The sequence below is a fragment of the Onthophagus taurus genome, chromosome 7 (assembly GCF_036711975.1).
Source record: "Onthophagus taurus isolate NC chromosome 7, IU_Otau_3.0, whole genome shotgun sequence".
NCBI classification, from domain to species: domain Eukaryota; kingdom Metazoa; phylum Arthropoda; class Insecta; order Coleoptera; family Scarabaeidae; genus Onthophagus; species Onthophagus taurus.
Genome location: NC_091972.1, coordinates 6,633,191 through 6,652,159, shown reverse-complemented (window position 1 = coordinate 6,652,159; position 18,969 = coordinate 6,633,191). Strand labels below are relative to the sequence as shown.

The 18,969-nt window shown below is 34.7% G+C and overlaps 1 non-coding gene across 1 annotated transcript; it reads right to left on the bottom strand.

The window, feature by feature from the left end:
- Positions 1-15,363: 15,363 nt before the first annotated feature.
- Positions 15,364-15,445, bottom strand: TRNAS-UGA (transfer RNA serine (anticodon CGA)). The gene has a single exon. It is a non-coding gene; the product is annotated as a tRNA-Ser (tRNA).
- Between the last annotated feature and the right edge of the window lie 3,524 nt (positions 15,446-18,969).

Genomic DNA, 18,969 nt, shown 5'->3' with positions numbered 1-18,969 from the left:
ACATTCCCATATTCTGAAACGTGGAATATTTATCATGATCTGGTTACTATTGGGGTTGGATCTTTTTTAATTTGAATACTTGTAAATTAAAGAATATTATATACAAATTTTTGAAACACTTTTTGGAAAAATTTTAGACATATTAGATGTGAATACTAATTTGCAAAAATTTAGGTGTTGTATTACAACATTAACAGTGCAAGGTCTCCTATTTTGACTTCCTGGATTGGATAGAATTCGATATCAACTGTTTATCGTCGGATATAAATACTGGGGCAATGAGAGCCGTTTTTCACATGCTTGGGAAACAGCAAAATTGCTATACCAGAGCCATCCCTACAGGAGCTAGACGATTCCTTAAAAAGCAACAAAACATTAAAAGTGCATCACAAGATAATCGCGACGAAACTCCTGGGCTTTGAACAATTATAGAGCTGTAATTGTGGAGCTGACTCCACTAAGGCCACTTATGAATAGCAATCAGAATCGTAAAAACCGATTCAAAAAAAGACCTTTGGTCTCTTCAAAATCACTGTCTGAATGAAAATTAAATAAGTTCTATGTTTAACATTAACTTCTGATATCTACACTGCAAGACTAAGAAGTTCAGGTAATCAGGACCGCAAGTATGTGAGAAATATACCACCATGTCTCGAAATCTTTGGCAACTTGTTCCTATTCCATGATTGTTTGTGGTAACAAAAGCTCTATCTTTTTCAAGAATCTACAATTACTAAAGATACACAACTGCCATCCGCATACTTCACATCTTCCAGTTAAGGCAAGAAATTAAAAAGGCAAATGTAGCTGAGTTAGTAGAATTGGCTGAGAGTGAAAACTGAGCTTTATTTCTGGATGAAAATGTGTAAACAATAAACACTCTGCATAATTTCACTCTGAGTTTGTCTTGTTTTAGATTCAAAGTACGTATGTGTACCATTTGGTGAAAAACCATTTAAAACGTGAAAGTGTGAATGAAATTGAGAATGATAAATGTATACTTTTACATTGTAGGTTAAGCAAAGCAAGAAGTTGAAGTTACAAAATGCTTATGTCAGAACTAAAATGTTATGTGTAAAACGGGGAAAAAGACATACCACAAAAAAACAGGATTTTTATACTGCATTATGTACTTGAACTGGTAAAAAATTATCTTTTTTTGTCTTATTAGTTTTAGCACTTCATCGGGTGGTCAATCCGAATGGTTCTAGTTCTAGTTCTAATTCTAGTGATAGCGGTAGGTAGCGCTAGTTAGCATAAGATATCACTATGCTGCATATTTTTATTGCACTAAAACTAGAACTAACACAAGACCTAGAACTAGAATCATTCGGGTTTAGCCGTCTTGAGAGACGTGCGGCTAAATCCGAATGTTTCTAGTTCTCGGTCTGGTGTTAGTTCGAGTTTTGCACTAGCACTATCACTAGAACGAAGACAAGACCGGTCTTTAATTGTTTTTTTTTTGTCTTACTAGTTTCAGCACTTGATCATCATCAGAGACAATGTCACATAGAAACGAATTAAAAAGTAAATTTTAGCAAATCTTATCAGAAAGCAAATCAGAGACAAAAACTGAAAGAACTAACAGTTCAGTTAAGTAATAATAGGTTTCCGATGCCATTTTTACAAGTCTGTTTTCTGACCATAATCTTCTACACACTCTATGATAATTATCATGTATTCTATGATTTGGAATCTTAATTTATCACACCATCATGTTTTTTCTGAAACATCGCATGCATAATTTCATGGATAAATCAGGTGACAATAAATTTTGAACAATTTTTTTAAATATATTCTTTAAAATAAATCACAAAACTTAACCTAAAATGTTTCTATTGATGTTTTATATTGAAGAGACAGGTGCTCGCGACACGCTATACTTCGTTAACTCTATAGATTTACAAGCGTCAATAAACGATATCTCGGTTCACGATATGAGTGGATCGTCCATAAAAGAGAATATAAACTTTTACGAGCTCTCAAGCGACCACTCGATGGGATTCGCTCTTTCACGACAACGATGACATCTCTAGAATACAGCGGAAACGAATACGAATAAGACTCGGTGGATTTCGAAGATGTCCAATCGGTTATTTTTAAATTAATTGGATTTTTTTTTAATAATTTCTGCCAAGGTTTTTAATAAAATTTTAATTTTTAATCGAAAAGACGCAATCAAAATGAATCGTTATAATAATAAAAAAATAATAAAATGTCCCTCGAATTATGCAGATCTTGTCGTCGCTGTATAAACTGTTCCGCAAATAAAACGTCCGTCGCGCCGCTTCCCGGGAGGTCGTTTAAAAATGCAACGCCACCCTTCGGCTTTTATACCAATTAAACATGCATGGGACGTCAATGTTAGCAATTAACTTCGATAGATATTTTAATGGACCGCGTTGAAATATTCAGGTCGAACCTCTCCGGGGAAGCTTTCGAGAACCTTTCGATATAATCAAAAAACGAGTTCTCCCCTTTTATTTTAACTCAACAATAACGTTCAGTTTATAAAGATTTTTAAGACGTTTTTCGTTCTTTTACACCCCTCTTAAAACGAAGTGACACAAGCAAATTGAGCAAATCGAGGTTGGCGTTGACGAGAGAGGAATCATATTCACGTTGTAGAAATAGAGGGAAAAAATATCATCCAGTGATTCTAAAAATATCAATCATATTTTTATTACCGCAATAAAGATTGTATCTTATTTTTTAACAAAATTAATTTTTTTATAAGATTTTCTTTATTTTATTAAATATTAGAGATAAAAGAAAAATTGCGACGATTATTTAAAGTTTTATTTGAGAAAACTGTTTTGAGGTCGCTGATTTTGAGTAAGGATACATTCTGCTGACTTCACGTGTGTGCAAGAAGTGATGAGATCAAAGAGAAACTCTCGGTTGCATTTCCGTTCACGTTCTACAGCACACGAAATGTGTCAAATATGAAATTTCGAAGTCATCCTTTTCAGTCTACTCTTTGGGAGGTCTGAAGGCATCGAAATCCATCTTTTGATCGTTATTTTAAGATATCTATTACTTAAATAGATGTTTTTAAGAATAAAAATAATTAAAATCAATTAAGCTATCGTTGGTAGCCAAAAAAAATTATCACATACCTGGAATTTCAGATAACTCGCTATATATGCATGCAGTAACCATAGCTACGAAACTATCCACTATGCACTGCACTGTCCCACATAAAATGCAACATAGCTTAATAGTACATTGGGTAGTTTTGCAAAGAAAAAGATTTGCTTGGAAAAAGGTAACATCCTTATGATAACACTGAGTTTTCGGCCGTCTTAAGAGACGCATGGCTAAACCCGAATGTTTCTGGTTCTAGGTTTAGTTCTACTTTTCGTTCAATAAAAACATACCACAACCTAACGTTAAATAACAATTAAAACTAGAAGTAACACTACACCTAGCCGTCTTGAGAGACGTGCGGCTAAACCCGAATGTTTCTAGTTCTTGGTGTTGTGTTAGTTCTAGTGATAGTGCTAGTGCAAAACTCGAACTAACACTAGACCGAGAACTTGAAACATTCTGATTTAGCCGCACGTCTCTCAAGGCGGCTAAACCCGAATGATTCTAGTTCTAGGTAACACTAGACGTAGAACTAGAAAGTATCGGGTTTAGACATGCGATTTCAGACGTAAAGAATCAGTTTATCAAAGCCATCATTGAAGATACAGTTCATAATTTTTGAAGATTTAAATGTCAATCATCAAAATAAAGATTTTGACAAAATTGATGAATCAGACCTTGATGATCGAGTGGAAACGAGATCAATGGATTCCAACACCAACCGTGAATTCATAGACGAAGAAGAACTTGGTGAACCCGAAATCGATGCTAGCTGTTTTATGGGCAAATACTTTTTTCTTGTTTATTGAAGATACTTGCCTTCAAATTTCCAATTAAGTCACCAATCACTACTGTAAGTCATTTTTTTTTCTTCAAAATAAAGCATATTCCAAAATGTCTGCACTGGTACTTGTTTGCAATGTATGTTATGATATTATGATAATGTAAAAGAATATTTATGTTTTGTTTATTTGACGATTAAATGGTACTACTTGATCCATAGTTGCATATAGTGGGATAATGTCATTCCACGTAATTTCTAACAGCTCTAGAAATGAGATGAAGGAGGCAATTATGGGCCACCCAAAAAACTCTACTATAACCCAACCCAACCCAATCCAACCCAACTACCTCTACTATAAGATGCTCTACTTCAAGAGGTAAATAGCCTGAACTGTTACATCGTTAAAAAAAAGAAACACACAGTTCCGAAATATTCATATTGATCATTTAAATCCGTTCCAGTTGAACAAACCAAAGAAAGTACCAAAGGAAGGTATGTTGCAGTTGACGGTTTCAGGAAATATACCGTTTTGGAAACTGTTTGGGGAGAAAATTCACATATAGGGCTATACTGTTTACTTATTTACATATAGCATGTTAAAATAGGATCAGGTTTATCCCTTGCTAGCAGATAGGTGGAAAGAGTGAACATTAAGATCATCTCTTGCCTAGCTATAGGTATAACTACTGTAAGTGGAGAAAATTGGTGTTTGAAGATGTGAGAGGTACATTCAGCAATGTTAGATCCAGTGTGCCAGGAAGAACACCAACCGAAATGATTTTTAGAATTAAACCAAAAGAGCCAAACAAGAATTCTAACAAAAGAAATGATGAAATTCAATGATAGCTTGAAGAATGGAGAAGATCAACTGGAAATACTAAAGAAGTATTGGAAGAGAACAGAATCAACATGTTGATATGTTTTAAGAGATACGTTAAAGAAGAAAGCACGAGGAAACATTCATGATGACAGACCTAGTTTTGGTACGTAGTGATGCATCATCGATTTTAGTCGAAAGCTAAAACCAACAACAAAGTCCATGATTAAACTAATACTAATACTAGCACTATTACTAGAACTAACACTAGACCTAGAACTTACTTTGATATTTTTGATTATAAATATTGAAGTTTTTTTTATTTTCATGAAACGTTACATATAAAAATAATATTTGAGCTAAAATAGTAATAACAATTCCAATAAAAAAAAATAATTACTTACTTTTATATCATAATAAATCAATATTGAACGTAATAAATCTAGTTTTCGATGGAACCCCAAAAGTATTATTTTAATTCGCGCGGTGGCAGCACACGCAAATTCTCCCCATAATAACCGTAGTTTTGTAATATATTGCGATCGTTTCAACAAATTATTTTTGGGAATCTCATTTTGTGCGTCGTCATTTTGTCGACGTCTCGTTAAATTACGTTTTGTTTGGATGAGTTTTTTTTTTATACGCAACGTTTTTTTTCTTTTTTTTTTGGTTTCCGACAAAATTAAAATGGCAAAACGTTTGATACTCAAATTTACCTCGAATAAACTGTTCGCAGGGACAGATGGCGTTTTTTTCCCGCGATTTCACGTGTTGGTGGAGCTCTAAATCGATGAAACAATAAACAAAACGGTTTTAGGGGTGGTGGTGGAAAAGGGAAAAGGGATTTTTTAAAAAATGACCCTGCAACAGGTGATTCATGCATTTTTTTACGTTTGAATGTCAACGTTTTTGTATGAAAACGTAAATTTATTTTTTTACTTAAAAAATTATTTAAAAAAAAATTGTGGAAAATATAAATGAGATGGAAATCAAATGGGTACATAGTTTCGGAATTATTTTAAATTTTATGACATGGGATGTGATTGTTTGATGCTTATAAGTATCAGTTAGGTGTCAATTTTGCCAAGAAAAGATTACCCGCCAGAAACTCTTGTTGCTGCGTTAAAAAAGATTATACAACTTCATAATAAATACAACGTTACTCATTGAGGTTTCTCAATAGCAATCGACGACATAAGATACTTGGCCAAAAGTTATTTAGACAACCAAGGTCATAAAAAGTATTGCAAATATTTCAATTGAAAGTATCCACCCACTATTTTAACAACTTAAGATAAACTTTACAAGATATTCCAAGTAAAAAAAAGCTACTAAGTGTGAGGTTCGACTTCAGGTGCTTTGTTGTCCCCGTACGTTGTATATAATTAGGATCCCCTTCAATCATGGATGTAGAGATTGACACTTTCTCCCATCTTCCTTGTTTCATTCTAAGTTTTTCCTCTTTCCAGCAGCAACCACGTCATTCCACCTGCTTCACGGTCTCCCTATATTCCGTCGTTCTAGCATCCCAGACTTCTTCTTACTTGTGCATCTGAAGGCATTCTTTGAACGTGTCTCCACCATGTAAGCTTTTTCTTCAATGTATTTTAATACTGGCACAACATTTAATTTTTGCCTGATTTCACTATTCTTTATTTTATCGATCATGGTTACTTTTAAGACCTGCCTGAAGTATTTGATCTCTGTGTCTCATATCCAAAAGTTAACACAGGTCTAAATATAGTTTTGAAAAGTTTTAGTTTTGTTCTTTGCACTACATCATCTGCAAATACGCAATGTCCCACATACCCTTGTTGTTTCGATATCCTATTAGCATTTTCTGGTGTTTTTGTCACATTCCTGTGTAATGTCGTTCATAAATACCGTAAAAAATACTGGGCTCACTGCTCCCCCTTGGTGTAAACTTTTGTGAATTGTAAATTCATCCTATTTTCTGTTATTACTTATTATGTAGTTCCTCTACGTAGCAGGTTTTACCACATTTTCTCTCCAGGTGCTCAACAAAAAGCTTTTTTCGATGTCCAGAATGACCAAGTATTTGTTTTTGTCTTTTGTCTGCATTTTTTTTGCGGTTGTCTTATAGAAAATACATACTCCTGAGAACCTACAATTTTTAAAATCCACATGTATACAATGCAAGAAAATGTGGCAACAATGGGTTGAATTAGGTTCCAAATGTAAACCATGTTCTAAAATAGAAACTGCTACCTTAGTATCCATTACAACAGAACAAATCATGAATGGATGTATGCCCCAACATTCACAAGTTAGGTCCAAAGTTCTTTTTAACCACAATCTCTAACACAATCGAATGCCTATGAGAAGTCACAGCATAATAATTGAACCTCTTCTTTCTCGTCGAACGCTTGTGCCACAGCATCAATCAAGCTTGTCAGAGGCGAGGTGGTAGACTTTTGACTGCGGTAACCATGCTGGGTTTCATTAAACAGCTTGTTATTTTCCATTAATCTACATTTTAACAAAGTTTCGAAAATTTTTGAGATAGCCGCGAATATGGAAATAGACCGATAGTTCTCACAATCATTTGGATCATCAGATTTAAAAACTGGAACCAGTTTGGGCACTTATATAGGCTGAGCCACCATACATTTTATGTTTTGCCGTGGTTTATACTATATTTTAGTCTCCATAATGGTGTACAAACTGAATTTACATTTGGTTCACATTAATATCACCAATTAGTATACTGAAAACATTACAATGTTTTCACTAAAAGCGTCTGACATAAATGTTTACAGTCTATACATAACTACATATTACACATAAGTAAGTGCACAATTGAGTATCTTAAAACAAAATTCCCTATAACCAGATATGATATGATATGATGACCAGATAGCTTCCTACACTGCTACCCCTCTTGAACCAGGAGCAAAAAAGTATATTTTAGAGTAAAATAAATAACCATAAAAACGTGTGCAATTTTTTAATAGTCAAAAATATGAAATGCAAAACGTTTCTTATTTTTTTTGCTCTCATTATCAACATATCAGCGGACAAAAACTCGGTATAAGATAGAGAAAAGATCAAGCTTTCGCTAACGTTATAAATAACAAAGATATCCTTCCGAAAAGTAGATGGTTATACAAGGTAAAGTTTGCTGCTTCAACTGTAGGCTCTTTTTCAGGAGCGCTTTTTTTTACAGCCGTCGACAGATATTGGCAGACGAAAAGTCGGAATAAAATAGTCCAAGGTCAGCTCTTTTTGAATGTGTAACCGTTTGTATCAACATATCAGCCGACGAAAACTCGGTTTAAGATAGAGAAAAGACCAAGCTTTCCAACCGCTTAATTTTTCGCTATCTTTCTAGATAACGAAGATATGGACCCGAGAAATAGGTGGAAATATAAAGCAAAAAGTTTGTTGCTGGGGGATTTGTTGCTATCGTCTCGCCCGTATAAACCTGATATTTCATTTTCAGTGTACACAAGCTTTGAGTTACAAAATCTAATGTTAAATTTAAAAGAACATGAAGAAAACCGGCTAAAATATTTTGTATGTAAAATATACAAATGTGAAAAACAAACATTTACATAATAAAACCACAATAAAAATTTGTTGTATTTCTGAATAATAAAAAAAAACTGCTTTTATATATGTTTACATACAAAATATTGGCATACATCCTAATAAATATTGAAAACCATAGGATTAACATTTTGTAATAAGTTCGATAACGTTATATATCATAGTTTTTACAGCTGTCATATAACGGATTATTATCAAAACGTTAATCGATACTTTAGTATTAATGGTTTATTACACAGAATAATCCGTTTTACGACACATATCCCGTTTTTTTTATTTCTAACTCCCTAAAAAAATTTCTCCTCAACATACATAATATTCTACCTTTCACATTATAAATTCATGTCTTTTTCTTGTCGCGGCACGTTCTTAGCAAGCTCGATGTTGAAGCCATCGCGGTCGTCATCGTTTTTTCTTCTTCGTCGCGTATTTATTTTTTTTTTTAAGATTTCTTTGTCTCTTTTTTCATACGAGCCACATTCGAGCAGCCCCCTTATTCCCCCTATAGCGACCCCGACCGCCGCCGCCGCCGTCGTCGTCGTCGTCGTAGTCGGCACCAGCTATTTTCAATCCTCATTTGCATATTATTTATGCAAAGTTTCGCACAGGCAACGCGTGTGCGACTATGACGAGACCGTGTGCACGCCAGCTCTATTATTATTATTGTTATTAGCGTGTGGTGTTCGTGACGTAAATCGTAAAGTTAGTTGAAGTACTTCAAGTTGAGGGTAAAAAAAAATTTTAACCCCCCAATGAAAGACAGATGAAGAAATACGGAAATTTAACCTTAATAACATTCCTTTAGGTTTAGCTAAACTTTTGTTTAATATAATAATTTAATTAAATCTAGATTTAATCCAATTGCAATTATTGGTACCTACGATTATTACTTCCTCTCATGAATCTTTAATACGATGGGAAATGAAAATACAGGTAGGTGATTGAAATTATTGAAGTAATTGAATGGTATAAATTAAAAATTTCAATTAAAACTTTGAAAAAAGAAATTTAAAGGAAACCAACCCGTATACATTAATAAACAATAATTATTTTTATGGCCTTTATATGATCAATTAGAAAACACACCTGATCATCATTAAATAAGAAAATCTTAGCAATAAATATTTGAAAATAATACATATTTCAATTTTAATCTTTAAGTATCAGCGGCCATAAAAGCGGCCATTATACAAAGGGGGGATTTCCCCCTTACGTCTTCCTTTCGACTCAGATCATTTGCAAGATTAACCTTTCGGGTATCACACACCACCACCGACAACACCGGTCCGTCGAGCCATCGTCCATCCGCGAGCTTATGGCAAGGAACAAGTTTTTAATTTGCTCCTTTTTTGTTTGGAGCCCAGAGCTCCGACGCTGATCCCCCGCTGGTAAACTCCTAGTTACGACACGGCCGTGGCCCCCCTATACGTGAGAACACTACCTCTTCTTTCTCCTCCACCTCGTTCTTCTTCTTTGTACTGTTATGGAAACGTTCGTTTCGATCGTTCGTTGATTTTAAAAATTTATAACTTAACAAAAATTAGTTTTAGATTTGAATCTAAATCGGAATACTTTAAAAACTTTATTTTACTTAATCAGTATCCAGTGGCGTAACTATCACCATTCATCCACTTTTATAGCCTATAATAAACACACCTATTTGTTGTCTTCAAAAGTACACACGAACACTAAACCGACACCTCGAGTCCATCCTTTTCTCTTTTCTTTTTCTTGCTATTCAAAGGTAATCGTAACCAACAACAGCAACAACAACAGTGTCTTGTTGAGGAGTAATTTCGAGTCGTACATTTCGTCCTGCCACCTTAATTATGTGCGTAATGTGCTCAGAGAAGAGTCTTTTCGTTCGTTCACCGAGTCGAGTTCTTGGGATGCGACGGTGGTAATTAACAGTTTCGTATAGGTGTGTGTGTGCGAGAAGCGAAGACTTAACTTTAACCTTCCGACCTGAGAGAGTCTGTTCTGGCCGGGCGTTAATTCACATTTTTTTTATTATTATTATTACTACAGCCGCGAGCTTTCGGGCGTAATTAACATTGTTGAATCTTTTACGGGCGCCTCGGGAGATTGCAAGTCCGGGGCCTAGATTACGAAAATTCTTGAGACGAAAAAGACTAATAAGGAATTAGGGAAGGAATGGAAATGGTTTCCGAGAAGAAGGAATGTTTAATTGGTTTAATGCTGTGAAATTAAAAATTTTTTTTTAAGATTACCCAAAATTTTAATAATCAACACATTTCTTAATCTTAATCTTTTTTTTTTCTTTCATGGTTTTTATAATATAATAAGGTGGTTTCACAATGATACGTGGGAAACAAATGTCTTCCTGAAACTATTCACTGTTTATTAGAATATCTTCTTCTGCCAGGTTGTCTTGGGGAAGTTTTCTTTTTAGTCGAGTATGGATTCCTAGCTCTCCCAGGTGATGACTGCGTGCACTTGGACACTTTTGCAAATTTTCCAGATATTTCCTCGTTGTTTTGTTAATATGTTCATTGATCGTTTCTATATGCAATTCTTCATGTATTTGCGAATTCCGCACAAACCACGGCGCATCTACAGCTATTCTTAATATTTTGTTTTGCAGAATTTGGATTTTGTTGATGTTTGCTTTAGCTGATGAACTCCAAACTGGGCATGCATATGTTACTATAGGTCTTATTAATGATTTATAAAGTAGCACTGCACATTCAATTTTTAATTTTGATCTTCTATTAATGATAGGGTATAGTTCGTGTAATCTGACGTATGCTTCGTTTAGTTTTTTGTTAATATGGTACTTCCATGTGAGTCTTTGGTCCAAGTAAACACCCAGATATTTAACTGCGCTACCTTTCGGATTCCAATTTAAATGATGATCCTCTATTGTTATCATCGTGGGATTTTTGACTTGTCTAAGAGTGAATATCTTGGCCTCACACTTACTGGGATTTAAGTGGAAACACCATGTTGACAGCCACCTATTAATTTCATTAATTGAAATTTGCAGATCTTTGATAGATTGTTCCTGGTTTTCATTTTGCGTTATGATAACCATGTCGTCTGCAAATAATGCTTTTTGCTCATTTTCGTGAATTGGAATATCATGTAAGCAGATATTAATCTTAGTCTTTAAGTTTAACTTTATTTTATTTTCGAGATGTTTTGAAAATATAACGTAAAATGTAATTTTTTGATGTATCTTTGATAACATGAAATGTAAATCGGTTACCTAGAGGTGGCGGTACCGTAAGCATCGCATGTAAACACAGCAGTGGTGCTGCCATTCGTCGAAGAACAACAACAAGGACCGTCGGTGCGCGTGTAATTTAAGCGAGAGGTCGGCAGCTTCGCCTGTTTGTACTTAACCCCGACGTATGGTACTACATCCGTTCCTATCTGGACGCTTACAAATTGTACAGGGCGAATCGATTTACACGCGCACCCGATATCAAGCGACGGTAACACTCTCTGTCTACTTTAAAAACATTAACACTAATTTTTAAGAAATTTTATGTATACCATCAAAATCCGAAATTAATCAAAAAACTTGGTATTGATTGAATTGAAGAATTTGAAATATTTAACATTTCTGAGAAATAAACAATATAGCTTCTTGACAAATTTTATCAACCCTGCAAAAAACAAAATTAAGCATGCTTATTAACAATGAAGAAGTAGGGTGACCATGTTAATGCCATAAAATAGTTACGAATCTATTTAGATGTTAAACTTCATTGAGATTTTCCCATAAACCAAAACATTAATGAGGATAAAGGCTACCTTATCAACATCCTCCACAAAATCAAAAATCTGCATTAAAGATGGATTGCTTCCTCTTAATTTACAAATACAGGATGCGTTTGGTTAAACACATAAAACCGAACTTAGCAGTAATGATCAATTATATCACAAGGAATATTCTCACGTCCGTCTTTTGATTTCGAATTTTTGTCAACCAATTATTGCAAAACTTCGAATTTTGTTTGACACATCTTCAGATTTATCAGAATAATTTAAATCGTGTGGTAAATTGCATATAAATCAAGACTGAAGTTTCATTAAACTCAAGTAAATCCTTTCGTCTTCCAGTAGAATACCCCTCGTCATTAAAGCAAATTAAATGAAGTACCTTCATCGTCTTTAAATTTCCATATTTCAATTTGAATTCAATTATGGCAGTATGTGGTAATTTCATCATTAGATGGGATTAAAAAGTTTTATTTTTTTAATAAATAAAGTTTTTTTCTTCGTTTTCTCCTCTTCTTCAGTAAAACAGTAAGTGATTCGACGTTAAACTTCTCCAATCTATCAACTGTTGCGTTGTAGCAATAGATTAATCTTGAACTAGTTCTCTCAGTACAACTACTGATTAGTTAGATACAAGATCATTGTTATCCTTTGCTCAGGTTTAGGATATATGATTCGCGATACAGTGCGAACAACCCAAGATATTACAAGGAATACCACACAGATACAAAGTTGGAAATCATTTTAGTATGCCTGACACAAACTTAGAACGTGGAATTTGTGATATAACCTGATTAAGACCCGGTGTCTTAGCTGATGCGCTACAATTAATAAATTAACTACGTCGATACAAGATTAGCAATAATAATATCGTAGCAATCAATACTACATTGATACAAAATTGTTGATCATTTTGTGCCTCGATCAAACTTAGAATGGAGAAGTGTGACATGGCTTGATTACGCTAAGACGAAGGCGTTAATTAATACCACGCTGATACAACTCACTCTTCTGTAAGATTACAGCCCTTTTTAGGCTTTAGCCTCCATCAATTTTAGCCTTCACTCATCCTTCTCCTTGGCTTTCCTACTTTCTTTCTTCAATTCTATTTCATGTACATTTTGATAGAGATTTTCACCCATCCTTACTAGATGCTCTGCCCACTAGAGTACTAAGACATAATTTCATGATTATACCTTATTCCATATATCCCATTTTCTTATACTGGTCCCAATGTATGCCTCAATGCTTTTCTTTCGAAGGTGTTAATTGTATGTTTCGCTTTTCTTTGTATGGCTCCATGTTTCAGAGCCGTGTATTAGGACAGGCCTAATTATTGTTTTATACATGCGTATCTTCATGTTCTTGTGCACGTTCAATGATTTGAAGACATGCAGCGAAATAGGCTCCATTTCCAAAAACAACACGCATTTTTATTTCCGACTCTCCCTTTTCATCGCTATTTTGTATTTTCTTTCAGTGACCTACATGTTCCTGGTATTGCTGTTAATAATCTGTGTAAGGTGCCAGCTGAATTGTTTTGTTTGTCAGCAGGTTAGACCTATCAACTTCTCATTTCTATATTACGTATTCTAAAACCAGATTAAAGATGGTTTCGCAAGTTGTCCTTGGATACAGACAAGTACTTTGGAATCCGTCATTATCGCTTTGATAAGCTTTCCCACATTTGCCTGTATTAATAATATAGATAGTACAATTGTTCTCGGTTAATCAAATCGTATGTTTGCCGGAAGTCAACAGACATGTTGTAAACATTAATATCGTGTACCCTTTATTTAGCAATTGTTTAACAATAAACAATTGATTGGTTTTCCCCAATTATGTTTTCGGTGTGGAGCTATTTGTCAATGATCCAAGTCAGTATCTTGTATCCAGTGCATATCAGTGACATTCCACAATAGTTTGAATAGACTAATTTGTCTCCTTTGTATATTGGATAGATGACACTTTTCGGCCACTCCCTAAGAATCCTTTCTTCTTTCCATATCACCGTGATTAGTAGATGGAGATAGAAAACCAGCTCTTCGCCTCTATGTTGGAAGATTTCAGCAGGTTCATCATCGATTCCTGGGACTTCGTTGCTTCTTAGGACTTCGATTGTGGCTCTTGCTTCTGTAAATTCAGTTTTATTTCCATAAACGCCCTCTTCATTTCTTTCATACAGTTTTGCAAAGTTGATATAATATTGGAAATCATTTTGTTGAGTCCAGATCAAACTTAGGATGAGAGATGACATCGATTCATTCAGACGAGTTTGCTTCACCAATACAAAATCCAAACCAACTGTATTTGCAATAGGGCCGTTAAGTATTTTTCTTTTATTGGCTTATTCAAAAGTTTTTTAAAATTGATTGACTCTATATTTTTTAATTTTTGATTCTGAGGCTTAGTTTAAAAAAAAAATAATAAAGTTTGAAACTACAGGGCGCGAACTCCAAAGTACGTCACTCAGATTTGAGCGTACGATTGGAGCGTATAAAAATCAATAAAATTAATGGAGAGAGACAATGCTACGAATGTTATGCGCTAGAAGAAAACGGGAGAGAACGTAACGTCTGTGATTTCTTTCTTCTTACTTAAAACGTCATCTGGAGTCGGGGTGCGGAATTTTAAATTTTTACATTAATTATTGCAAAAATTAAACAATTTTCGAAACTACAACACTACAACAAGATTATTTTCTAATTGTGCCATCTACAACTATTAACACAACTGATTAATTTATGTATTTGAATCCTGTATACTTATATTAAATAATATAGAAAATTAATATCAATACATTTAAAGTATTTTTTCTCATAATTTTCATTCTCTAACCCATACTGTTATTTATACACATCGTTGTTCAAAGAAAGAAATACCTTTACACACTCCGCAAACAAATATATATTTTTTTGGTTGATAAATATATTCACCGGGTCAATTGAAATGTAGAAGATTGCTCGTACGCTTTCGAGTCTATCATATTCGTAAGCTGTCAAGATGAGGCGCAGTCGTTGGGGGCAACCAGTACAGCATCCCGGAGGGTTCTGGGGCCGCCGCGGCGCCCTGGGAAATCCCGATAAAATATTTACGGGGGCCCGCCGTGACCTAGAAAATGCCGCCACAGCATGGGGCCACCGGCCCCCTGGGGGTATCTCCGACGGGAGGCGGGCAACGGATAGTAAATAATTTATACGCAGCCAGACGGCAAGATGTTGATTAGGAAATTGGTTTCGTTGCGTATGGTACAAGAATTTTTATGAATTAAAAAAAATTTAAGTTTAGGTATCAACATTTAAAATTTTTATTAATAAATTATATAAAAAAACTAATTTGGATAAAAAAAAAATTTCGCTGCGAACAGGATTCGAACCTGTGCGGGCAAAGCCCATTTGATTTCAAGTCAAACTCCTTAACCACTCGGACATCGCAGCTTATACTTTAAACACTCATTTTAGTGGTACATCAACCAGATGGCGCAGTAAACCAAGTATGCTATATGCGCAACCGCAGTTTTTTGTGGTAATAAAAAAATGTGTTAAAGATATAATTTATGGGGTTATAATTGATAATAATCAATCTTTTACGCGCGATTTTTACCATCGTTAATTACTTTTTAGATGGAAACTCGTTGATATCTCACCCAATACATATTCATCGTGATAATTTAAAACAAAATTTATTATTTATTTTGCTACCGCTAATTTGTTTACTGTGTCAATTCAATCAAACCCTAATAATAAATAACTCTCAATTATCACCCATTTAAGATTTATTTATTTCACATAAAACGTTTAAATCGTTCGATTTGTTTTTCTAGCCGTAAGATGGCGTTTCTTACATGTTTGAACTAAAGTCCCTAGATTATCAAAATACCGCGGATCATAAAAGCCTTTTTGGCTCGAATATTTCGAATACACAGGCTTCATGAACCGCGGTACTTTAATAATCTAAGTACTTTAATTTAAACATAAAATGAAATGAATAAAAGAGTATACAGTTAAGGAAAAGTGATTATGTTTAGGTTGGTATTATGTTTTAATACGATGTAAGCCCTCCATTGGTGTCAATTATCGCATGCATTCGTCGTGGCATGGATTCCGCGAATTTTTTGGTGTAGTATGTGCATCAGTTATTCTGGAAATCAATATCTCCAAAACAAAATTTATGCCCAATCTGGTTCCCAGCGAAAACATTGTAATGGAAGGAAAGGAAATTGAACTAGTGGAGAAGTACACTTATCTTGGCCATGAAATTAAAATCACAAGAGACAATCAGACCTGCGAATTAAGAAGGAGAATAATCATCTCATGGGCAGCATATGGTAAACTCAGAGATGTGTTTAAGAGCAACCCACCAATATCTCTAAAAAGAAAAGTGTTCGATCAGTAATATACCATGGTGCAGAAACACTGACTTTGACCATAACATCTGCCAACAGGCTTAGAACAACACAGCGTAAAATGGAAAGATCAAGTATCGCTAAAAAATCACGTTAAAAAGGACTTACCTCGAAGAACAGAGGTAAGAACTCTGTTGAGTAATAGAACAGAACTGAGTTTAATGTCATCGAGATTATCAGCGAACAACACTGTGTCTAATTAAACTATGCCTTTAAATCTACCTTTAACTTTGCACAAACTTTAAAATAAATTAATATTGTGAGCTGTACAGTTGTTCACAATAAAATTATTCTTTACTTGGAATAATTCAATGTTTTTTTAAATTAAATACATTGTGTGACATATCATTGAAATCAGAATTAATTATCCTATTTTTTGGTGTGAAAATCAAATATGGCGTTGATAAGAAAAAATAAACCTGATGATAGTTTCACGAAAACGAATCGTTGGAGAAAATTTCTAGTTGTGCCATGACATTTTTCATAAAAAGTTGTCTAAAGAATGTTTTTTCAGATTCACGAACAAACGAAAAATAAAGAAGTTATAGGCAAAAAACGAAAAAGTCATTTATTTGTTTTTCAGCCATATTTTAAAAACTAAAACGACTAGATCAAAAACTTAGTAGAAAAATGATGAGCTCTAAGATACGCAACTTTGCCCCCATTTAACCATTTCTGTATCTCTTATGGTTTCTGAGATCCCAATGGTGGGGGTCGAATTTGAATTATCCTGTATAATTAGTTTAGAAAATATTAAAACAAAATAAAATAATTTTCTAAAAGTATTCTAAAAGGAATAAATAAAAAGTGTCCTACAACAACAACAACGTAGCCCACAATGAGCCCATAAATTAGATCCTGGGCCGAATATAAAGTGTCGCCCCGACAAAACGCCCATTAAATTTTATCGCCGATTTATGCGTTCGAGCTTTTTTGCTGCATCGACGTCGACGACAACATCGAAGACGACTTTTCATCGTCGGTGTTAATTACTTAATTAATTTAGAAATCGCGACGATCAACGCCAACTCGACTACGTGAAGAATTTTTTTTTAAATGTTTTTGTTTTTATTCCGAGAAGATTTCGAAGGCGACTAAAACCTCTTAAAAAAAATAAACCAAATTTTTTTCATCGTGACCGATATGATTGATGATTGGCAAGTTACTGGAGTCTCCGGACTCGTTTTTATGTCGGACCCGATAGGTGGCGGTGGCGACCGGCTGCTGCTGTTGCTGTCAATTGGCCTACTTGACGCTTATGTCTTCATTGTTACTGTGTGTTCTGCGGTTTTAGTCGACTCATTCTATCTCTTTTTCGTTTTGATTTATTATCGTCTACTTAGAATTTTTTTTCCCGAAGAATTTTTTCTTAAAGACTTTCATAAAGAAATTTTGTTTCATGAAAATTACAACATCACGACTGTTTGTAATTGGTCCCATTTTGGTGTGCATTTTCGGTCGCGTTACTTAGTAATAGAGACGCGCAATGGTGGCTTACCGCAATTTCGCCCTCGTATATCATAATTATTATGTCAGTATGCCGAGTTCGCTCTGGTAAATTCCCTCGGGAAAGCGACCTCTTACAGCGAGGTCGTCGACGACTCGACGCTGCTCGTAATTGCACTTTTACTAACAACCAGAAAAGCTAAAATTTTAAATCTTCTTTTGTATCATCATCTCTTCTCTAAGAACTAACTCCTTAAGACATTTTCTCGTTGATTCTTCTTTTGTTCGGTTATCTACCTCTTCTATTCATCTTTGTCTTTTATTAAAATGTACCTGAGGCAAAGTGTCTACTCATCCAAGTATCAACGCTTCTTATGTTTTCATTTTAAGAACCCGCTGAGTATATTATAATGGCTTTTTTTATATCGTGTATTTAATAAAACAAAAAAATCACTTTTTATTTCTGAGTTAGTTTTTAGTTAATTTAAGTTAATAAATAAATTTTCATTCCATTTTCGATACGATTCTGTCAAACACCGGTGCTCGACCAATAAATCCGATTGTTGAGTAACAAACCGATGTTTCGGATGGTTTATATGAATGACAAAAATAACGACCGGTCCAATATCCACGTCTCCTCTCTCGAAATCACCCTCTTTTCTCTCTTTCCTTCTTTTCTTATAGTATACCATTGCCGTCCCGTCTAGAAGAGCCTTTTTGGAAGAGCGGGAGAGTGATTTATACCATATGCTCCTTAAGAACGAACAGGCAACGAGTATAGAGATGCGTTTTGTTCCATCTCTTTCTAGATCCGAACGAATTTGGGGATCGGAGAGAGAGGGATAACGGCGAACGTCGACGCTGTGCGCTCGAAAGTGTCAAACCATAAATCGTCTTGGACAAAGGCGGGTATTGGGTTGAGGTTGCCCGTTTCTTTTGGGACCAGATCCTTCGACTGTCCTTCGAATCGGAGTCCGGTCTTTGCTTCGGCACCGCTCTTTCTTTCTGTATTCACTCGTATACATACAATATTCTGTATATACGAGTTAGTACGTATGCGCTTCAACGTATCGCGGATAGATGGAGCCACATGTATTAAGATTATAAAAT